The sequence below is a fragment of the Phlebotomus papatasi genome, chromosome 3, assembly GCF_024763615.1.
Source record: "Phlebotomus papatasi isolate M1 chromosome 3, Ppap_2.1, whole genome shotgun sequence".
Lineage (NCBI taxonomy): Eukaryota > Metazoa > Arthropoda > Insecta > Diptera > Psychodidae > Phlebotomus > Phlebotomus papatasi.
Window position 1 is genome coordinate 53971895 of NC_077224.1, and position 25848 is coordinate 53997742.

Here is a 25848-nt window from a genome sequence, read left to right on the forward strand (position 1 = left end):
ATTTATTTTTTAGATTCAGAAGGAAAACGCAATTTTTCACCATAAAACTTTCTTGTGCTCCTCCATCCATCTCGTCTGTTTTTAATTTTACCATTTTTTCATTTCACTGAGATGACGAAAAAAATTTCTTCTGCTTTGTAATATAATGGGAAGATGAGAAAAGCCCGAAAAACTCATCTTGTTCCAGCCTCTTTTGCTCTTCCAGTTCCCAGTAGACATTACCATTTTCATGTCATTAATTCTAATCAACTGCGGCTTTTCGCTTTTTTTCAAATCGATATTAATGCCTTATCTGTGTTTTCTGTGGAATTTCACATTCGATTTTTTGATCCAATGAGGTTGTGTTATTTATGCTGAAAATGTTGTATCTGATGTATTCTATGATGAGGCAATGTCTTTTGAAGTTTCTCTTTGCGTAAAAGATATCAATGAGTGTTTCGGTGGGAGTTAGTAAATGCAGGATTCTCTCAAAGAAAGGTCATGTGTCTTGAAAATGGCAAAAACGGTTCGTATTTAACTATGCACGACCTTATCATAATTACATAGTCAGTTTATCTCTTTCTAATTACAGAGAATGTAGATTCAGGAAGACAGAGGACTGTCATCTGGCCTGTTTAAGAACAATTTCATTTACTTAAATAGAAATTTATAAATGCTACGATGCTACGTTGGAATATAAAACTTATGTTCGATAAATTTTTAATTATTTGTCAAAAGAATGACTAAAATTATACTATTTTAAAAGCAAACGAAACAGAAGCAAATTTTAGTATATGAAAGCTCCGACGTCACCGTGACCATTAATTGAAGATTGTGGAAACAGCTCCCTCTTAGAGTTCGAGCATTTAAAAATGTTATGTGACGATTAGGATGAAAGATAGGAATAATGGTCATTAAATCTCTTACTCTTAATGAAGTCAAAGAAAAATCTTCTTATATTATTATTATTATTTTTGGAAAGACAGTCAAGAGAAATTGGAAGAAATAATTAAAAAAAAATGTATATACAGGTTACTTGCCTAGTGATTATTTTAACTTTTTTTAGAAAGAAAAATATATTAATCTTCAATTCTTTCGGGATGTCTTTTTTTATCTGAAGATTACAAAATGTTAAATGATCCAACTGAAAACGCTCAAACTATTTCTCTAAGGATTGCTCAGGATCTCAGCAACTATTTAAAAATATTAAAGAAAAATATATATGGCTAGAAAATCCTGAGTGGTTCCGTTCAGTAATAACTTTTGGAAGAGACAAAGCCACTCCAAAGCCAAGCCAAACCTATTCGAAAACCTACTGAAAGCCTAAAGTGTAAGTTCAAGTATTCGCCGCTTTATCGCTGATTGTTCCACCATTACGAATTTCGGTATTCTTAACAGTGTAACAGTAACAGAGGTAACAGTGTGTAAATGTTTGCTGCAAAATATGAATTTTTATGTAGTATTGTGGAATTTTAACAGTCCAGAACCTTTCAATTTCAATTTTATTAAAATAAATGTCCTTTTAGCAAACTCTATTCAATTTTGTGAAATTTGTCGACTTACCTTTGAACTTCCAACGGGTTTTTTAGGTAATTGATTTACCTTAGAATCAGTACAGAAAAAACTTCAACCGGACAGAGCTCTCAAATTGGTAAGGTTATCACTGAACGAGAGGAATGAATCGAAATCCTGAAAATCTCGAATTCTTAAAAGTGTTATATTTTACTCCTCCGATTCTAACTGCGCTTGTTATAGGCAAAGGGAAATTTTCTGTGTTATAGGAAATTATTTTACACATTGCTCTGGGTATAATTTTGTACCTTCAGGAATTTTGACCATTCAAGATTTTGGCTTTCAGGATTTGGTTTTCGGGATTTTGACTTTCGGGATTTTGTATTTTCGGGATTTTGACTTTTCGGGATTTTGGCTTTCGGAATTTTGGCTCTCCAAATTTTGACTTTTTGGGATTTTGATCCATTCGGGATTTTTGTCTCTTCAGGATTTTGAGTTTTCGGAATCTTGCCTTTTAGAGATTTTGTTGTCCGAATTTTGGCGTTCGCGATTTTGGTTTTTTGAGATTTAGGCTTTCGGAATTTTATTGTTCATGATATTGGTATATATTCGGTATTTTGGTTTTTCTTGATTTTGATCCATTCTGGATTTTTGCGTCTTCGATATGGCTTTCGGGAATTTTGACCGGCACCGGGTCTGACATATTTACTAATTCTACAGGCCAGACTTAATAACATTTATACTGTAAGGACGAGCTTTTGCTACATAGGATTCTACACCCAGTGGTTGTAGAATCTTGTAGAATTTTGGGTGAAATGCAACAAATACGTATTAAGGTTACCTCCTGATTAAAGATCGCTAATTTTAAAAATGCAATCCATTTGGTCAATTTTCAATTTCGGTAATACGGAAAATATTTACCCAGAACTCTTTCTCGTGAGTTCAAGGATTTCGGAAAGCGTAGGACCCCTTGGCATTCCCTTGGATAGTTACAACACAATGTTTAGGTATGTGGTTGTTTTCGGATATTCTCCCCAGTAACCTGGTCATGTAAGTTAAATCGAGTTAATAAACTTTTAACGCTACAAAATACATACCCAAACGACTGTGATATTTAATTTCGAAAACAGATTTTTTTGTTATGCCCATATTGGCAAAGGGACAGATAATCCTAACCGGCTTATGTAGGTGAGATTCTTAACGTGAGCTAACTCGGAGTGCATGCAAATTCGATTTAGAGCTGAAGTTGGGAGACGCCATTCAGTTATCTTGAATCAAATTCGTGAAATTATACAAATTTTGTATTTAAACCAAAATATCAAGGATTTGGATGGAGTGACAGAAAAGTGATATATGGGTGAAATGTAGACCAGAATGTTCTCTATAATTTTGCCGTAGAACTTGAACTCATCGATTACTCAGAAGCCAAGATAAGCGAGGTTTTTTGTTTCTTAACTCGTTTTTTCATCCAGAGTGCCCCAAGTGTTCATTTGTTGAACTTCAACTAAATCAAAGAATTGTTGTATTTTGCGGGACTTTCCATTTAAACCCCTATTTTAAGTGTCTTTGTGGAGTAGAGGCAGTCAAATTGGCATCTGAGTGATTTCAAAGCGTTATTATGGGAAAAATCAATTTTTTCACACTTAAACGGCAAAATCGGAGTGATAGCGTAGTCTGAGTGGAAAATGATGTATGGACGAAATGTAGAGACAAATGTGTTCTACAATTGTGTCGAAGTAATCATCAAAATCGGTTTAGCGACAGTCGAGATAATTGAGGTTATGTGATATTGAAATTGGTTTTTCGACTGTGGCGCCCCTGGTGTTGGTCCCACAAAGTTCAAATGTTCTAGAAAGTTGTAGCATTTGGTGAGATCTTTCGTTTAAGCCCTCATTCATCAAAATCGGTCACATAGAACCGGAGATATGATTTTTTGAATTTTGTGAACTTTGACCCCTCATATCTCCGGTTCTATTGAAACCACAGCGCGCATACGCACCATTTTGGAAACGTCCTAGACTGGACTACAACATACTAAAATTTCATTAACTTGCACAATGCCGTTTTTGAGAAAAGTGACTTTGAATTTCGATGAATTTTGACGCTATCACAGCGCCACCTGTGGTGACTTTTTGAACTTCCATCTGAAAGTGCTCATCGAGACGAAACCAAAAAGGTAAAATTTAGGTCGATATGTTAATTAGAACCGGAGATAGAGGCCGGTCAATGTTCGAACTTTGACCCCTTATAGCTCGGGTCAGGGGTTATGGATCGACTTAAGGTTTTTTTTGTTTGATAGGTATAATCAACGGCTACAACATACTAAAATTTCAGCCCGATGCACAATGGAATTTTTGAGTTATTTAACTTATAAGATTTAAAAATTTTCTTTTTAAAAAAAGCGCCCCTAGCGGTGGTTTTATGAACTTGCGATGTTAGAAGGGGAAGTGGCATTTCACGAGAGCTTTCCAAAAAGCCCTCACTTTTTAAATTCTGACAATTAGAACCAGAGTTATGGCCATTTTAAGAAATTTTTTTTGGACCCTTATAGCTCGGGTCAGGGGGGTCAGGGGACCTTAAGTTTGGTATTGATGGAAAGCTCTAAGGCCCAGCTTTAACATACTAAAATTTGAGCCCGCTCGATGCCATAGGGGCGGAGCTATTGAGAAAACAAAAAAAGGGGGGTCTTCAAAATGGCGGAAGGAGGGGTGGGGGGTGGGGGGTCAATGCACCAAGTTGCAATTTTCACCCGATATATAACCTTTGCCGAAAACCGCAAGTCGATATCTTTTTTAGCTTAGGAGCTATTAAGCTCCAAAGAGCGGCCGGCCGGCCGGCCGGCCGGCCAGCCGGCCGGCCGGCCGGGAACGTAAATTAGCCACATATATATTCGTGATCAGGAAGTGCTGAAACACATTTTGGCCAAATTTGAGGTCGATCGGACGACATGAAATTTTGTTAGGATTATAGTAGGTGAGATTGTTAAGAATCTCACCTAATAGATGAACTTTCGAAGATATAATTAGATCGTTGGCAGCCAAAATCCCGAAAGCCAAAATCCCGATAGCCAAAATCCCGAACGCCAAAATCCCGAAAAGGCCAAAATCCCGAAAGCTAAAATCCCGAAAGAAAAATCCAGAAAATTCAAAATCCTGAAAGGGACGAAATTATATGGAGGAAAATGTTTAGAATAATTTCCCAAGGCACAGAAGATTTTCCTTTGCCTCCAGCAAGCGCTAGTGCAATCGTGGGAATAGCTATGATACTTTTAAGAATTCGGGATTTTGGCTTTCGGGATTATGGCCTATTCGGGATTTTGGCTTTCGGGATTTTGGCATTCGGGATTTTGGCTTTCGGGATTTTGGCTTTCGGGATTTTGACCGGGACCCAATTAGATGGGTCCCGGTCAAAATCCCGAAAGCCAAAATCCCGAATTCTTAAAAGTGTCATAGCTACTTCCGCGATTGCATCCGTGCTTGCTGGAAGCAAAGGGAAATCTTCTGTGTCTTGGAAAATTATTCTAAACATTTTCCTCCATATAATTTCGTCCCTTTCAGGATTTTGAATTTTCTGGATTTTGGCTTTCGGAATTTTGGCTTTCGGGATTTTGACTTTCGGGATTTTGGCTTTCGGAATTTTGGCTGCCACCGAATTAGAGCATTGTACAATAGCATTCCAAAAAAAAGTAATATTTTTTTATTAAAAAAACTTATGAGAAGGTTTCAAAAGCGTATGAAGAACGAAAAATCTGTGGAAAGTGTACTTTCATAATAATAAGCTTTGAACTTTGGAATAGTTACCCTCTTGAAAATCACCTTCCTATCCTCCCTTCGAAATTTTGTTGTATTGATATAATGAAGAAACAACACTTAAAATAGGGTGTGACTTTCGAGCATTACCAGTAGAATGACAAAACAATGTGGGGGATGGACGAAATAAAAATAAACAGTAAAAGGAGCAAGGGAGCAAAACAAAAGTGAAAAAGCGGAACTTTTGTGAAATTTCAGGGAAGAATTTTAATTGCATTTCAATTTGCTTAAGAAGCAAACAAGTTTCGCAATTAAATCACTTGACACACCAGCTCCGCAATCCCCAACCTTATGATGCCACAATTATTTCTTTTGTGTCCTACAATGGCTTTTATATTGAAATAATTAATGCCAACCCCCTAAGAAGAATTCAATTAACTTAATGTCTCGATTGTAGATATATATTTAGGGTAGAGGGAAGAAAAAACCAATGTCCAAATGCTTGTCCACTTTGTGTGAAAATAAATTACAGCTTGGCTATTCCAGAGACCACAGGAAATTTTTAAGTTTCATCAGTTGGTAACCAATTTGGGATGTAGAAACAGGCTTCCAACCTTCCCCCCTAAAATGCAATGCTTGTGAAACTGTGATGCGAAAGTGGTCCAAGGAGGATTTTGGTCTTATGTGGTAACCGTAGGGTGAAGTTTTCTTGCAAATTGTCAATTAGGAAAATTGCAGAATGCAGCAAATGTAATTAAATTAGGTAATACAAGTATGTCAATGTTCCACATCATTGGAAGATTCTTAAGGTCTTTTGAATTAATGTGACGATCCTGGGCATGCAAATGTTCCTTCAACTCCCTTTTTTACTGTTTGGCTTAATTTGGTTTGTAAGGTACAAAAAGTTTATTAAAGAATTAGTACACACTTGTCGTTCTCTATTCTACTTTATTTTTATTAAGTGAACTATACGGATAGTATCCGATTCAGAGCTCGTTTTCTGCAATGTCATTTCCACTGCAAACCAGTTGTAGAACAATTCTAATTCTTACAATTTGCATTTGTGATTTTTGCTCCATAAGAATGATGAATTAACTGAATTTGACCTCAATTGAATAAAACTAGAAAGCAAAACTTCTGAAGAATTTGAAACTCTTGAAGCTTCTTTTTAAATACTAAATAAGATTGAATTTAATGAGGAATCTATTCGATAATCTATTCTTAGGCTAGCTGAGATTCTTTAAATCTCAGCTTCTGTGGTCCGGGGTGAAATGCTACCTCGTCAGATCGATCCCAAAATGTGCATGTACACGTTCTAACTCTCATAGATCACGAATATCATACCCGCCAAAAAACGACCCGCGCAATAAAGGAAATTAACCTGACCGGACCATATCTTCAGTGTTTATGAAATGATTTCGATGAAATTTTATTACTTTGTATCTAAGATCTATTCTTTTCTGACGACAGGTCGCAACCGTCCCTACCCAACCCCACTATACCACGACCCTTACTATATCGAAATTAACCGGATACTATCTCTAATGTTTACTAACCGATTTCAATGAATTTTTTTTCTTGTTGCACTTCCTCAGTCAAAATATTTAAAATAGAAAATGATCAGTGATAAGCCCAGATAAGCTTCTGGTAGCTGACATTCTTTAAGCTGAACTCGGAATGCGTGCAACTCGGTTTGGTTGCACCATGCCGCTTATGTACGCATCCATGTACATAAGCAGTCATCATAGAAAATTAGAGCAGATCCTCCGCGAACTATCTTGAGGAAAAAATTTGGGTCTTACCGTTAGAAAAGCTGGATAAAAAATTGGCAAAATATTTAATTTTAAATATTATGAATTATGTATTGTTTGCACTATGCCGCTTATGTACGCATCCATGCACATAAAACGGTCATCATAGAAAAGTAGAGCAGGTCCTACGCGAACTATCTTGAGGAAAAAATTTGGGTCTTCCCGTTAGAAAAGCTCGATAAAAAATTGGCAAAATATTTAATTTTAAATATTATAAATTATGTTTTGTTTGCACCATGCCGCTTATGCAATGCACGCAACCATGCACATAAGCAGTCATCATAGAAAAGTAGATCAGGTCCTACGCGAACTATCTTCAGCAAAAAATTTGGGTCTTACCGTTAGAAGAGCTGGATAAAAAATTGGCAAAATATTTAATTTTAAATATTATAAATAATGTTTTGTTTGCACTATGCCGCTTATGCAATGCACGCAACCATGCACTTGAGCAGTCATCATAGGAAATTAGGCCAGGTCCTACGCAAACTATCTTCAGCAAAAAATTTGGGTCTCACCGTTAGAAAAGCTGGATAAAAAATTGGCAAAATATTTAATTTTAAATAAAATAATAATGTTTTGTTTGCACCATGCCGCTTATGCAATGCACGCATCCATGCACATAAAACGGTCATCATAGAAAATTAGAGCAGATCCTACGCGAACTATCTTTAGCAAAAAATTGGGGTCTCACCGTTAGAAGAGCTGGATAAAAAATTGGCAAAATATTTAATTTTAAATAAAATAATAATGTTTTGTTTGCACCATGCCGCTTATGCAATGCACGCATCCATGTACATAAGCAGTCATCATAGAAAATTAGAGCAGATCCTACACGAACTATCTTGAGGAAAAATTTGGGTCTCACCGTTAGAAAAGCTGAATAAAAAATTGGCAAAATATTTAATTTTAAATATTATGAATTATGTTTTGTTTGCACCATGCCGCTTATGCAATGCACGCAACCATGCACATAAGCAGTCATCATAGAAAAGTAGAGCAGGCCCTACACGAACTATCTTCAGCAAAAAATTGGGGTCTTACCGTTAGAAAAGCTGGATAAAAAATTGGCAAAATATTTAATTTTAAATAAAATAATAATTTTTTGTTTGCACCATGCCGCTTATGCAATGCACGCAACCATGCACATAAGCAGTCATCATAGAAAAGTAGAACAGGTCCTACACGAACTATCTTGAGGAAAAAATTTGGGTCTCACCGTTAGAAAAGCTGTATGAAAAATTGGCAAAATATTTAATTTTAAATATTATAAATTATGTTTTGTTTGCACTATGCCGCTTATGCAATGCATGCAACCATGCACATAAGCAGTCATCATAGGATATTAGGCTAGGTCCTACACGAACTATCTTGAGGAAAAAACTTGGGTCTCACCATTAGATAAGATGGATAAAAAATTGGCAAAATATTTAATTTTATATAAAATAATAATGTTTTGTTTGCACCATGCCGCTTATGCAATGCACGCAACCATGCACTTGAGCAGTCATCGTAGAAAATTAGAACATGTCCCACACGAACTATCTTGAGGAAAAAATTTGGGTCTCACCGTTAGAAAAGCTGTATGAAAAATTGGCAAAATATTTAATTTTAAATATTATAAATTATGTTTTGTTTGCACTATGCCGCTTATGCAATGCATGCAACCATGCACATAAGCAGTCATCATAGAAAATTAGAGCAGATCCTATGCGAACTATCTTTAACAAAAAATTGGGGTCTTACCGTTTGAAAAGCTGGATAAAATATTGGCAAAATATTTAATTTTAAATAAAATAATAATGTTTTGTTTGCACCATGCCGCTTATGCAATGCACGCATCCATGTACATAAGCAGTCATCATAGAAAATTAGAGCAGATCCTACACGAACTATCTTGAGGAAAAATTTGGGTCTCACCGTTAGAAAAGCTGAATAAAAAATTGGCAAATATTTAATTTTAAATATTATAAATTATGCTTCGTTTGCACCATGCCGCTTAAGCAATGCACGCAACCATGCACATAAGCAGTCATCATAGAAAAGTAGAACAGGTCCTACACGAACTATCTTGAGGAAAAAATTTGGGTCTCACCGTTAGAAAAGCTGTATGAAAAATTGGCAAAATATTTAATTTTAAATATTATAAATTATGTTTTGTTTGCACTATGCCGCTTATGCAATGCATGCAACCATGCACATAAGCAGTCATCATAGGATATTAGGCTAGGTCCTACACGAACTATCTTGAGGAAAAAACTTGGGTCTCACCATTAGATAAGATGGATAAAATATTGGCAAAATATTTAATTTTAAATAAAATAATAATGTTTTGTTTGCACCATGCCGCTTATGCAATGCACGCAACCATGCACTTGAGCAGTCATCATAGAAAAGTAGAGCAGGCCCTACACGAACTATCTTCAGCAAAAAATTGGGGTCTTACCGTTAGAAAAGCTGGATAAAAAATTGGCAAAATATTTAATTTTAAATAAAATAATAATTTTTTGTTTGCACCATGCCGCTTATGCAATGCACGCAACCATGCACATAAGCAGTCATCATAGAAAAGTAGAACAGGTCCTACACGAACTATCTTGAGGAAAAAATTGGGTCTCACCGTTAGAAAAGCTGTATGAAAAATTGGCAAAATATTTAATTTTAAATATTATAAATTTTGTTTTGTTTGCACTATGCCGCTTATGCAATGCATGCAACCATGCACATAAGCAGTCATCATAGGATATTAGGCTAGGTCCTACACGAACTATCTTGAGGAAAAAACTTGGGTCTCACCATTAGATAAGATGGATAAAATATTGGCAAAATATTTAATTTTAAATAAAATAATAATGTTTTGTTTGCACCATGCCGCTTATGCAATGCACGCAACCATGCACTTGAGCAGTCATCGTAGAAAATTAGAACATGTCCCACACGAACTATCTTGAGGAAAAAATTTGGGTCTCACCGTTAGATAAGCTAGATAAAAAATTGGCAAAATATTTAATTTTAAATATTATAAATTATGTTTTGTTTGCACTATGCCGCTTATGTACGCTTCCATGCATATAAGCAGTCATTATAGAAAATTAGAGCAGATCCTACGCGAACTATCTTTAGCAAAAAATTGGGGTCTTACCGTTTGAAAAGCTGGATAAAATATTGGCAAAATATTTAATTTTAAATATTATAAATTATGTTTTGTTTGCACTATGCCGCTTATATACGCTTCCATGCATATAAGCAGTCATCATAGAAAATTAGAGCAGATCCTACGCGAACTATCTTGAGGAAAAAATTGGGGTCTTACCGTTAGAAAAGCTGGATAAAAAATTGGCAAAATATTTAATTTTAAATAAAATAATAATGTTTTGTTTGCACCATGCCGCTTATGCAATGCACGCAACCATGCACATAAGCAGTCACCATAGAAAAGTAGAACAGGTCCTACACGAACTATCTTCAGGAAAAAATTGGGTCTCACCGTTAGAAAAGCTGTATGAAAAATTGGCAAAATATTTAATTTTAAATATTATAAATTTTGTTTTGTTTGCACTATGCCGCTTATGCAATGCATGCAACCATGCACATAAGCAGTCATCATAGGAAATTAGGCTAGGTCCTACACGAACTATCTTGAGGAAAAAACTTGGGTCTCACCATTAGATAAGATAGATAAAAAATTGGCAAATATTTAATTTTAAATATTATAAATTATGCTTCGTTTGCACTATGCCGCTTATGTACGCTTCCATGCATATAAGCAGTCATTATAGAAAATTAGAGCAGATCCTACGCGAACTATCTTTAGCAAAAAATTGGGGTCTTACCGTTTGAAAAGCTGGATAAAATATTGGCAAAATATTTAATTTTAAATATTATAAATTATGTTTTGTTTGCACTATGCCGCTTATGTACGCTTCCATGCATATAAGCAGTCATCATAGAAAATTAGAGCAGATCCTACGCGAACTATCTTGAGGAAAAAATTGGGGTCTTACCGTTAGAAAAGCTGGATAAAAAATTGGCAAAATATTTAATTTTAAATAAAATAATAATGTTTTGTTTGCACCATGCCGCTTATGCAATGCACGCAACCATGCACATAAGCAGTCACCATAGAAAAGTAGAACAGGTCCTACACGAACTATCTTCAGGAAAAAATTGGGTCTCACCGTTAGAAAAGCTGTATGAAAAATTGGCAAAATATTTAATTTTAAATATTATAAATTTTGTTTTGTTTGCACTATGCCGCTTATGCAATGCATGCAACCATGCACATAAGCAGTCATCATAGGAAATTAGGCTAGGTCCTACACGAACTATCTTGAGGAAAAAACTTGGGTCTCACCATTAGATAAGATAGATAAAAAATTGGCAAATATTTAATTTTAAATATTATAAATTATGCTTCGTTTGCACCATGCCGCATAAGCAATGCACGCATCCATGCACTTGAGCAGTCATCGTAGAAAATTAGAACATGTCCCACACGAACTATCTTGAGGAAAAAATTTGGGTCTCACCGTTAGAAAAGCTGTATGAAAAATTGGCAAAATATTTAATTTTAAATATTATAAATTATGTTTTGTTTGCACTATGCCGCTTATGCAATGCATGCAACCATGCACATAAGCAGTCATCATAGAAAATTAGAGCAGATCCTATGCGAACTATCTTTAACAAAAAATTGGGGTCTTACCGTTTGAAAAGCTGGATAAAATATTGGCAAAATATTTAATTTTAAATATTATAAATTATGTTTTGTTTGCACTATGCCGCTTATGTACGCTTCCATGCATATAAGCAGTCATCATAGAAAATTAGAGCAGATCCTATGCGAACTATCTTTAGCAAAAAATTGGGGTCTTACCGTTTGAAATGCTGGATAAAATATTGGCAAAATATTTAATTTTAAATATTATGAATTATGTTTTGTTTGCACTATGCCGCTTATGTACGCTTCCATGCATATAAGCAATCATCATAGAAAATTAGAGCAGATCCTATGCGAACTATCTTTAGCAAAAAATTGGGGTCTTACCGTTTGAAAAGCTGGATAAAATATTGGCAAAATATTTAATTTTAAATATTATAAATTATGTTTTGTTTGCACTATGCCGCTTATGTACGCTTCCATGCATATAAGCAGTCATCATAGAAAATTAGAGCAGATCCTACGCGAACTATCTTGAGGAAAAAATTGGGGTCTTACCGTTAGAAGAGCTGGATAAAAAATTGGCAAAATATTTAATTTTAAATAAAATAATAATGTTTTGTTTGCACCATGCCGCTTATGCAATGCACGCAACCATGCACATAAGCAGTCATCATGGAAAAGTAGAGCAGGTCCTACACGAACTATCTTGAGGAAAAAATTTGGGTCTCACCGTTAGAAAAGCTGGATGAAAAATTGGCAAAATATTTAATTTTAAATATTATAAATTTTGTTTTGTTTGCACTATGCCGCTTATGCAATGCATGCAACCATGCACATAAGCAGTCATCATAGGAAATTAGGCTAGGTCCTACACGAACTATCTTGAGGAAAAAACTTGGGTCTCACCATTAGATAAGATAGATAAAAAATTGGCAAATATTTAATTTTAAATATTATAAATTATGTTTTGTTTGCACTATGCCGCTTATGTACGCTTCCATGCATATAAGCAGTCATTATAGAAAATTAGAGCAGATCCTACGCGAACTATCTTTAGCAAAAAATTGGGGTCTTACCGTTTGAAAAGCTGGATAAAATATTGGCAAAATATTTAATTTTAAATATTATAAATTATGTTTTGTTTGCACTATGCCGCTTATATACGCTTCCATGCATATAAGCAGTCATCATAGAAAATTAGAGCAGATCCTACGCGAACTATCTTGAGGAAAAAATTGGGGTCTTACCGTTAGAAAAGCTGGATAAAAAATTGGCAAAATATTTAATTTTAAATAAAATAATAATGTTTTGTTTGCACCATGCCGCTTATGCAATGCACGCAACCATGCACATAAGCAGTCACCATAGAAAAGTAGAACAGGTCCTACACGAACTATCTTCAGGAAAAAATTGGGTCTCACCGTTAGAAAAGCTGTATGAAAAATTGGCAAAATATTTAATTTTAAATATTATAAATTTTGTTTTGTTTGCACTATGCCGCTTATGCAATGCATGCAACCATGCACATAAGCAGTCATCATAGGAAATTAGGCTAGGTCCTACACGAACTATCTTGAGGAAAAAACTTGGGTCTCACCATTAGATAAGATAGATAAAAAATTGGCAAATATTTAATTTTAAATATTATAAATTATGCTTCGTTTGCACTATGCCGCTTATGTACGCTTCCATGCATATAAGCAGTCATTATAGAAAATTAGAGCAGATCCTACGCGAACTATCTTTAGCAAAAAATTGGGGTCTTACCGTTTGAAAAGCTGGATAAAATATTGGCAAAATATTTAATTTTAAATATTATAAATTATGTTTTGTTTGCACTATGCCGCTTATGTACGCTTCCATGCATATAAGCAGTCATCATAGAAAATTAGAGCAGATCCTACGCGAACTATCTTGAGGAAAAAATTGGGGTCTTACCGTTAGAAAAGCTGGATAAAAAATTGGCAAAATATTTAATTTTAAATAAAATAATAATGTTTTGTTTGCACCATGCCGCTTATGCAATGCACGCAACCATGCACATAAGCAGTCACCATAGAAAAGTAGAACAGGTCCTACACGAACTATCTTCAGGAAAAAATTGGGTCTCACCGTTAGAAAAGCTGTATGAAAAATTGGCAAAATATTTAATTTTAAATATTATAAATTTTGTTTTGTTTGCACTATGCCGCTTATGCAATGCATGCAACCATGCACATAAGCAGTCATCATAGGAAATTAGGCTAGGTCCTACACGAACTATCTTGAGGAAAAAACTTGGGTCTCACCATTAGATAAGATAGATAAAAAATTGGCAAATATTTAATTTTAAATATTATAAATTATGCTTCGTTTGCACCATGCCGCATAAGCAATGCACGCATCCATGCACTTGAGCAGTCATCGTAGAAAATTAGAACATGTCCCACACGAACTATCTTGAGGAAAAAATTTGGGTCTCACCGTTAGAAAAGCTGTATGAAAAATTGGCAAAATATTTAATTTTAAATATTATAAATTATGTTTTGTTTGCACTATGCCGCTTATGCAATGCATGCAACCATGCACATAAGCAGTCATCATAGAAAATTAGAGCAGATCCTATGCGAACTATCTTTAACAAAAAATTGGGGTCTTACCGTTTGAAAAGCTGGATAAAATATTGGCAAAATATTTAATTTTAAATATTATAAATTATGTTTTGTTTGCACTATGCCGCTTATGTACGCTTCCATGCATATAAGCAGTCATCATAGAAAATTAGAGCAGATCCTATGCGAACTATCCTTAGCAAAAAATTGGGGTCTTACCGTTTGAAAAGCTGGATAAAATATTGGCAAAATATTTAATTTTAAATATTATGAATTATGTTTTGTTTGCACTATGCCGCTTATGTACGCTTCCATGCATATAAGCAATCATCATAGAAAATTAGAGCAGATCCTATGCGAACTATCTTTAGCAAAAAATTGGGGTCTTACCGTTTGAAAAGCTGGATAAAATATTGGCAAAATATTTAATTTTAAATATTATAAATTATGTTTTGTTTGCACTATGCCGCTTATGTACGCTTCCATGCATATAAGCAGTCATCATAGAAAATTAGAGCAGATCCTACGCGAACTATCTTGAGGAAAAAATTGGGGTCTTACCGTTAGAAGAGCTGGATAAAAAATTGGCAAAATATTTAATTTTAAATAAAATAATAATGTTTTGTTTGCACCATGCCGCTTATGCAATGCACGCAACCATGCACATAAGCAGTCATCATGGAAAAGTAGAGCAGGTCCTACACGAACTATCTTGAGGAAAAAATTTGGGTCTCACCGTTAGAAAAGCTGGATGAAAAATATGCAAAATATTTAATTTTAAATATTATGAATTATGTTTTGTTTGCACTATGCCGCTTATGTACGCTTCCATGCATATAAGCAGTCATCATAGAAAATTAGAGCAGATCCTACGCGAACTATCTTTAGCAAAAAATTGGGGTCTTACCATTAGATAAGATGGATAAAAAATTAGCAAAATATTTAATTTTAAATAAAATAATAATGTTTTGTTTGCACTATGCCGCTTATGCAATGCACGCAACCATGCACATAAGCAGTCATCACAGGAAATTAGGCTAGGTCCTACACGAACTATCTTGAGGAAAAAATTTGGGTCTCACCGTTAGAAAAGCTGGATAAAAAATTGGCAAAATATTTAATTTTAAATATTATGAATTATGTTTTGTTTGCACTATGCCGCTTATGTACGCTTCCATGCATATAAGCAGTCATCATAGAAAATTAGAGCAGATCCTACGCGAACTATCTTTAGCAAAAAATTGGGGTCTTACCATTAGATAAGATGGATAAAAAATTGGCAAAATATTTAATTTTAAATAAAATAATAATGTTTTGTTTGCACCATGCCGCTTATGCAATGCACGCAACCATGCACATAAGCAGTCATCATAGAAAAGTAGAACAGGTCCAACACGAACTATCTTCAGCAAAAAATTGGGGTCTTACCGTTAGAAAAGCTGGATAAAAAATTGGCAAAATATTTAATTTTAAATAAAATAATAATGTTTTGTTTGCACCATGCCGCTTATGCAATGCACGCAACCATGCACATAAGCAGTCATCATAGAAAAGTAGAACTGGTCCTACACGAACTATCTTGAGGAAAAAACTTGGGTCTCACCATTAGATAAGATAGATAAAAAATTGGCAAATATTTAATTTTAAATATTATAAATTATGCTTCGTTTGCACCATGCCGCTTAAGCAATGCACGCAACCATGCACATAAGCAGTCATCATAGAAAAGTAAAACAGGTCCTACACGAACTATCTTAAGCAAAAAATTGGGGTCTTACCGTTAGAAAAGCTGGATAAAAAATTGGCAAAATATTTAATTTTAAATAAAATAAAAATGTTTTGTTTGCACCATGCCGCTTATGCAATGCACGCAACCATGCACATAAGCAGTCATCATAGAAAAGTAGAACAGGTCCTACACGAACTATCTTTAGGAAAAAATTTGGGTCTCACCGTTAGAAAAGCTGTATGAAAAATTGGCAAAATATTTAATTTTAAATATTATAAATTATGTTTTGTTTGCACTATGCCGCTTATGTACGCTTCCATGCATATAAGCAGTCATCATAGAAAATTAGAGCAGATCCTACGCGAACTATCTTTAGCAAAAAATTGGGGTCTTACCATTAGATAAGATGGATAAAAAATTAGCAAAATATTTAATTTTAAATAAAATAATAATGTTTTGTTTGCACTATGCCGCTTATGCAATGCACGCAACCATGCACATAAGCAGTCATCACAGGAAATTAGGCTAGGTCCTACACGAACTATCTTGAGGAAAAAATTTGGGTCTCACCGTTAGAAAAGCTGGATAAAAAATTGGCAAAATATTTAATTTTAAATATTATGAATTATGTTTTGTTTGCACTATGCCGCTTATGTACGCTTCCATGCATATAAGCAGTCATCATAGAAAATTAGAGCAGATCCTACGCGAACTATCTTTAGCAAAAAATTGGGGTCTTACCATTAGATAAGATGGATAAAAAATTGGCAAAATATTTAATTTTAAATAAAATAATAATGTTTTGTTTGCACCATGCCGCTTATGCAATGCACGCAACCATGCACATAAGCAGTCATCATAGAAAAGTAGAACAGGTCCAACACGAACTATCTTCAGCAAAAAATTGGGGTCTTACCGTTAGAAAAGCTGGATAAAAAATTGGCAAAATATTTAATTTTAAATAAAATAATAATGTTTTGTTTGCACCATGCCGCTTATGCAATGCACGCAACCATGCACATAAGCAGTCATCATAGAAAAGTAGAACTGGTCCTACACGAACTATCTTGAGGAAAAAACTTGGGTCTCACCATTAGATAAGATAGATAAAAAATTGGCAAATATTTAATTTTAAATATTATAAATTATGCTTCGTTTGCACCATGCCGCTTAAGCAATGCACGCAACCATGCACATAAGCAGTCATCATAGAAAAGTAAAACAGGTCCTACACGAACTATCTTAAGCAAAAAATTGGGGTCTTACCGTTAGAAAAGCTGGATAAAAAATTGGCAAAATATTTAATTTTAAATAAAATAAAAATGTTTTGTTTGCACCATGCCGCTTATGCAATGTACGCAACCATGCACATAAGCAGTCATCATAGAAAAGTAGAACAGGTCCTACACGAACTATCTTTAGGAAAAAATTTGGGTCTCACCGTTAGAAAAGCTGTATGAAAAATTGGCAAAATATTTAATTTTAAATATTATAAATTATGTTTTGTTTGCACTATGCCGCTTATGCAATGCATGCAACCATGCACATAAGCAGTCATCATAGGAAATTAGGCTAGGTCCTACACGAACTATCTTGAGGAAAAAATTTGGGTCTCACCGTTAGAAAAGCTAGATAAAAAATTGGCAAAATATTTAATTTTAAATATTATAAATTATGTTTTGTTTGCACTATGCCGCTTATGTACGCTTCCATGCATATAAGCAGTCATCATAGAAAATTAGAGCAGATCCTACGCGAACTATCTTTAGCAAAAAATTGGGGTCTTACCGTTTGAAAAGCTGGATAAAAAATTGGCAAAATATTTAATTTTAAATATTATAAATTATGTTTTGTTTGCACTATGCCGCTTATGTACGCTTCCATGCATATAAGCAGTCATCACAGAAAATTAGAGCAGATCCTACGCGAACTATCTTTAGCAAAAAATTGGGGTCTTACCGTTTGAAAAGCTGGATAAAAAATTGGCAAAATATTTATTTTTAAATATTATAAATTATGTTTTGTTTGCACTATGCCGCTTATGTACGCTTCCATGCATATAAGCAGTCATCATAGAAAATTAGAGCAGATCCTACGCGAACTATCTTCAGCAAAAAATTGGGGTCTTACCGTTAGAAAAGCTGGATAAAAAATTGGCAAAATATTTAATTTTAAATAAAATAATAATGTTTTGTTTGCACCATGCCGCTTATGCAATGCACGCAACCATGCACATAAGCAGTCATCATAGAAAAGTAGAGCAGGTCCTACACGAACTATCTTGAGGAAAAAAATTGGGTCTCACCGTTAGAAAAGCTGGATAAAAAATTGGCAAAATATTTAATTTTAAATACTATAAATTATGTTTTGTTTGCACTATGCCGCTTATGCAATGCACGCAACCATGCACATAAGCAGTCATCATAGGAAATTAGGCTAGGTCCTACACGAACTATCTTGAGGAAAAAACTTGGGTCTCACCATTAGATAAGATAGATAAAAAATTGGCAAATATTTAATTTTAAATATTATAAATTATGATTCGTTTGCACCATGCCGCTTAAGCAATGCACGCATCCATGCACTTGAGCAGTCATCGTAGAAAATTAGAACATGTCCCACACGAACTATCTTGAGGAAAAAATTTGGATCTCACCGTTAGAAAAGCTGGATAAAAAATTGGCAAAATATTTAATTTTAAATATTATGAATTATGTTTTGTTTGCACTATGCCGCTTATGTACGCATCCATGCACATAAGCACTCATCATAGAAAAATAGAACAGGTCCTACACGAACTATCTTGAGGAAAAAATTTGGGTCTCACCGTTAGAAAAGCTGGATAAAAAATTGGCAAAATATTTAATTTTAAATACTATAAATTATGTTTTGTTTGCACTATGCCGCTTCTGTACGCTTCCATGTATAAGCAGTCATCATAGAAAATTAGAGCAGGTCCTACGCGAACTATCTTTAGCAAAAAATTGGGGTCTTACCGTTAGATAAGATGGATAAAAAATTGGCAAAATATTTAATTTTAAATAAAATAATAATGTTTTGTTTGAACTATGCCGCTTATGCAATGCACGCATCCATGTACATAAGCAGTCATCATAGAGAAATAGAACTGGTCCTACTCGAACTATCTTGAGGAAAAAATTTGGGTCTCACCGTTAGAAAAGCTGGATAAAAAATTGGCAAAATATTTAATTTTAAATATTATGAATTATGTTTTGTTTGCACTATGCCGCTTATGCAATGCACGCAACCATGCACATAAGCAGTCATCATAGAAAAATAGAACAGTTCCTACACGAACTATCTTGAGGAAAAAATTTGGGTCTCACCGTTAGAAAAGCTGGATAAAAAATTGGCAAAATATTTAATTTTAAATATTATGAATTATGTTTTGTTTGCACTATGACGCATATGCAATGCACGAATCCATGCACATAGGCTGTCATCATAGAAAACCGGTGATAAGCCCATAAGCCTGGTAGCTGAGATTCTTTACTGGTGACCTCGAATTGCGTGTATCTCGGGGTGCTAGCATTTCCGAATGCGTGAAAATTCGACTGTGAATTGAAATTTGGGTGTAAAAGATCACGTACAACAAACGGTTTTTGTTGTTCTAAATGAATAAAATTGGCTCAATGCGATTATTTACCCCCAAAATTTAACTTACTATCGACTTTTCACGTATTCCAAGTTGCAAGCACCCCGAGTTGCACGCAGTTCGAGTTCACCTGTAAAGAATCTCAGCTACCATGAGCTTATCTGTGCTTATCACTGGTTTTTATTCAGTGATAAGTAATTTAACTTTCACCACTAAATTTTATTCAAATTCAAAACGAGTCTTTAAACATCTTAAGCTCTTTTGCAATTTTCTGAGAATGCTTGAATCAGTGAGAACTTCCAAGAGATGATTCAATGCATTCATAGCCTCACCTTAGAAGCACGTCTCAGACCAAGTGCTGATATGTATTCAATGCGAAAAACACCTTGTTTGAACAGAATGTCCAGCAGAAAGCTCCCATGAATGCTAATATCTATACCACACGTATGAATTTCCTACACTGAGAAAAATTGTTAAAAAAACTATTTTTAGTCACTCCTTTTATCTTCAATTTAAAGTGTAATTGACTGAAAATTGTCTTAATATTGATTTAACTTTAATTAACTCTGAGTTCTAAAATGTCATATCGTTCACAACGTTTGTCGTAAAAAAAACCAAATTTTGAGATTTCAGAAAAGATATAAATTAACAGGCAAAGAATTTAGCCAAATTCAGAATCCCAACTGGAAATGTTAAGAAAGCGTACGAGAGGGTCCCGGTTAAAATCCCGAAAACCAAAATCCCGAATTCTTAAAAGTGTCATAGCTACTGCCACGATTGCACTCGCGCTTGCTGGAGGCAGAAGGAAATTTTCTGTGTTTTGAAAAATTATTCAACACATTATCCTTTATATAATTTTATCACTTTCAGGATTTTCAACATTCGTAATTTTGCATTTTCGGGATTTCGATCCATTCCTCTCGTTCAGTAATGACCTTCCCTATTTGAGAGCCCTGTCCGGTTAAGATTTTTTCTGTACCGATTCGATGGTACATCAGAGAGGATTTACCTAAAAGTCTGTTGGAAGTTCGAAAGTTTAAACCGACGAGTTACATAAAAAGAGAACAAGTTTATCGGAAGGACATTTATTTTAATGAAATTGCAATTGAAACTTTCTGCTATCCTGATGTTCAACAAAGCTACGCAAAAATTCACTTGTTGCAGCAAACGTTTACACACTGTTGTTGACATTGTTGACGTTTGAAGTGCCAGGAATACCGAAAATCGAAATGGTAGAACACTCAGCGTTAAGGCGGCGAGTGCGTGGACTTGCGCTTTGGACTTCCGATAGAATTTCGAATAGGTTTGGCTTGGCTTTGGAGTGCCTGGTCTCTTCGAAAAGCTATTACTGAACGGAGCCTTTCGGTTGGTATAAATTTACCAACGGTATAATTGATTGAAAAATAATATTTAACCAGACACTATTTCTCTCAGTGTATGAATACGTGTAATAGCCATAGAGTTTTGTTCATTAAGTGCGGGCAGAGAGGATTTTTCTCCCATTCATTTTATTTATTGATCCAGGGGATTCAGAAGCTCTCAGTCAATGTGGAGGGTTCTTTTTTACATTGAACCAGGCATTGAAATCATGTGGAAATTTTACATTGTTATGTGCAGAAGCAAGCTAAATGCGCTGGCTCATTATTTGCTTTAATTGATGTCATGTCTGTTTTTGTTCAATTTAAACTCTATCCATATCAGTTGCATTATGTGCAGACATATACTAAAGTGAAAAGCTTTCACGACAAGGGGGATGTTTACTCAAGCTGTATGGCTTGGACAAACATCCATAGAATTTCAATGTTTCTCTCTTTTCGTTTGTTGCTAAAACAATGGCCGAATATGCCCTCGTATCGGACAGAAATGTTTCAGTAGCACTTGAAAATTTACATGCTTTGAATCAATACAACATTACTGTAGAATTGTTCTTGTTAGCTGAGATTCTCTACAATCTCAGCTTTTGTGGTCACAGGTGAAATCCGACCTCGTCAGATCGGGCCCAAATTTTGGATTTACACGTTTTGACGCTCATAGATCACGAATATCATGTGCGCTAAAAATCGATTTTCGTGGACGACCGTCCGTTCCGTGCGTCGTATAACCACTTCTAGCGCGAAAACGGAAAGAGATATCGACAAGCGGTTTTCGGCAAAGGTTAAATATTGATGAGCCGCTAGAAGTTGGTGATATCAGATCCACCCATTTTGGAATACCCCCAAAATTTGTTTTTTTTAATAACTCAGCCCCTATGGCATTGATCGATCTCAAATTTTAGTATGTTATAGCTAGGCCTAAGAGCTTTCGATCAGTACCAAACTTAAGGTACCCTGACTCCCCTGATCTGAGCTAGAAGAGGTTAAAAACTCAATTTTCAAATGAACATATTCGCGGTTCTAATTATCGGAATTCGACATATTTTGGTGTTTTGGAAGGCTTTCGTGGAGTACTACAACCAAGGGCATAACATTTCCTATGTTTCCCACATGTTTCTAGCGAGCTGAATAAACTTCTGAGTTTATTAACTGGTTTTCTGTCATTGTAGAATGAGTTAGCAAAAAATACTAATACAGAATAAAAGCTAATTTAATAACGAAGAGGCAACCGGAAAACCTAAATTGGCAACCTACGTAATTTTTGAGATATCTCGTGAAATGTGTACGAAAACAGGAAAAAAATCACACTAAAACCGGTCGCATTGTTTAGAGCTAATGTGAACCCCCTGACTACAACCGTACCTACACCCCAATTTCATTCGATTAATCAAAAAATCGATTTTCGATTAATCGATCTAGACTATTTTGAAAACTAGACGATGCTTTTTCTTTAAAATTTAATTTGTTGTAGCTGAGGTCGAGACCTTTCCAACGGTGGGTTGCACTCCTTCCTTGATGTTCCCTGACTTAAGCTATAACCAAGAATGTCTTGACCGGACCATATTTCCGGCGTTTATGAAGCGATTTTGATCAAATTTTAGTAGATATTCTATATGAGATCGAGATCTTTCTAATGATGGGTTTCATCCGTCTCTACGTCTCTATACCAATCCACTGTACCCCGACCCTTACTATATTCATATGGACCGGACTCTATCTCTAATGTTTATTAACCGATTTCAATGAACTTTTTTTTCTTTTGTTGGCCTTCCCCACTCAGACTATTTAAAATAAAAATGACCAGTGATAAGCCCAGATAAGCTTATGGTAGCTGAGATTCTTTACAGGCGACCTCGAAATGCGTGCAGCTCGGGGTGTTTGCAACTCGGAATGCGTGAAAATTCGATTGCGAATTGAATTTTTGTGGTAAAGAATCGCGTTGAGCTAATTTCATACATTTCGGTGGCCGAGAACCGTTTGCTCGACACGATTATCTATCCCCAAAATTCCATTCACAATCGAATTTTCACGCATTCCGAGTTGCAAGCACCCCGAATTGCACGCATTTCGAGTTCAACTGTAAAGAATCTCAGCTAGCATAAGCTTATCTGGGCTTATCACTGGTTTTTTAGACATGCTCAATATGTGACAATATCCATTGCAACAATAGCCTATCCCATTATTGGGATTTTAGGGGCATTTTTATCTGGATTCTTGCAGACAGACGGAAAATTGAGGCAAAATGATTTTGGCAACAGACATGGGGTTATCAAAAAATTTTTATGCTCTTTTCTGGCATTGTTTCCCCTTACCCCATTATAGGACAATATGGGAAACCCTTTACTGTATGCCGTTTCTACAAACGAATTATTCACCCCTCAATTTTCTAATGGTGCGACAGTTTTGTCGTATCAATAAAAAAGCAGCATCCGGATTGTATTTTCCGCAGTTTTTATTATGTAATAATTGCATCGGCAAAAACAAAAGACTAAAGCCCTTTAACATTGTACGACCATAAAAATGATAAACACCCACCCTATTGAAAAATTTTCCCCATTGAAAATAGCAATTTATTTCCACCACATAAAATTTCATTTTCTTTCAATAGCACAAAGTGAAAAATATTTCACTTTTATGACTATATCAAAATGTTTAACGCTTAAAGCAATTTACTGAGTTGCCGAGGCAAAGAGGATGCATGCAAGAGAGAAGAGACATTTTTTTTCGGGAAGGGGGGCAGGGTATAATGGGGGAAGGGGTATGGGGTTGTATGGGAAAAAAGTACCATCACACAACATGTAATCACAATTTTCTTCCACGAAAACCACCCCTCAATTTGGGGTTGTGTCATCGTCATCGTCCTTTAGAAAATGGTGAATGTTATACATGTTCTTCATATTATACACTTCGTCTCAACCCTTAGAATACACACCCCTAAGCTCTCTATACGTTACTTTTTTTTTCACACCAAATTCTCGAGGGATAAGTCGGTAAAAAAAGCATACCCTATCATCACAAGCTGGGGAGCCTCTGTGGTAGCACTCATAGACACATTGTCTATAGCCCACCCCTGCTACCCACTTGAATTTCTTGCCATTGCGCCTGAAGAGATATGTTCTTTGTTAACTTGCCCAATTTTAGTACTCAGAAGAATTTTCGATTATAGCATGGAGATTTTTCCGCTTAAGACATGAAACATTGTAATCTGGATAATTTAACTGATTGTTCGCTTGGGATGGAATTTTGTAAATTCACATAATGTCAGGCATATAATGGATTATGCTGGAAATGCTGAGAATACATTTGTGTTAATCTACTATCTATGTGAAAAATAGGTAAAAAGTGACCTTCGTGGTATGCTCGAATATATACTTCCAAGAAATGCCCGAAATGCCCTTATAAATGTTTTTATGTAATTTATTTAGCAGTTCACTAATTGCAATGAAAACCACCATGCTAACGAATTGAAGCATTTCACAAGGATCCCTCCAGTCAAGGCGGAAGTGCTCTATATAATTCCCGGTTCTCAACCGTTTTGGGCAACAGACGGCGATGGGGATTCTCCGAATGTGACATCCTATATGGGATGATCCAAACCCCACCCCTCACTTGTGTGTTTGTTCGTTGTCCCTTGCCTCATGCGTAACAGGCGATTTGATGTCGGCAAGTCCTCTTGCCATTGACGTGGTCAGTTTTTGGGCAAGACGAACTTAATTTTAAGCCTCGACACAATTAATAATAATAATCTAATTTAAAAAAAATCACATGAAAATATTTCTAAAATCTTAAATCAAAAATAAATATCCGTATTAACCTCAAAATTGATAGCAACTAGATCAATAATGAAATTGAAAGAATTTAATAACCTAGAAATTGATCAAGAATTGGAGGAAATATTGGTAGTATCAACAGTTGGTGTTGCGGATTTGGCCGGAGACCACGACGGCAGGGAGGAAAAACAATTGCCAAGAGTTAAATCAACAATACTTTATTTACTTTACACTGACACAAAGTAATTCACGGAATCTCGTGCAGCTGGAAAACGCACAGAGGTATTCGCACTCTAGAGTGACAGGGTGAAAAGATGCGCAAGTAGGATAGTAGCTGCACTTTCACTCAATCGCGGATGATAAACCCAAGCTCAAACTTAAATGATGAGAGCACATATACTCAACTTACTTCGCTGCGAGTATATATTGCTCGCCTGAAGTATAGGGGTAAATTCAAAATTCTATAATGTACGGCACTCTTCCCCTAAAGGGCACCGTGCAGCATCCCCTAGGCAAGGCATGCCTCAAAGCAGGTTCGCAATAATAGTTTTACCAACTTAGGGTGAAGGCTCATAATTTTGTACAGTCTGCTTATAAACATCGATGTTCCAAGTTTGAGGTGCGATAATTTCAATACTAGTTGACTTTTTTTTTGTTACTCTCTTTTCAAAAGGTTTGTTTAGAAACTTGGCAAGGCTATATTGTCTTTGTTTTTACTAAAATTAGTCTCAATACGTTTGAAAACGAATTGATATACAGAGGTGAATTTGACTCGAATTTTGGACAACTTGGTTATTAATTGGGACAACTTGGCTGTAAATTTGGACAGCTAATCCGCCTCAACAGGATGGCCATTGTTCTTCATTTCATGAACCAATCTTGCCAAGTCCTCTTCTTGTTCATGTAAGGGAACCATAGAATATCACAAGAAGCCCGGAAACTTTCCATACACCGAGAAAAAATTGGATGGTAAAATTTACCATCCTCCATACAATATTCTAATGGCCGGATAGTAAAAAAGTCACCCAGCAAACGCGTTATTAAATCGGACTGTCAAA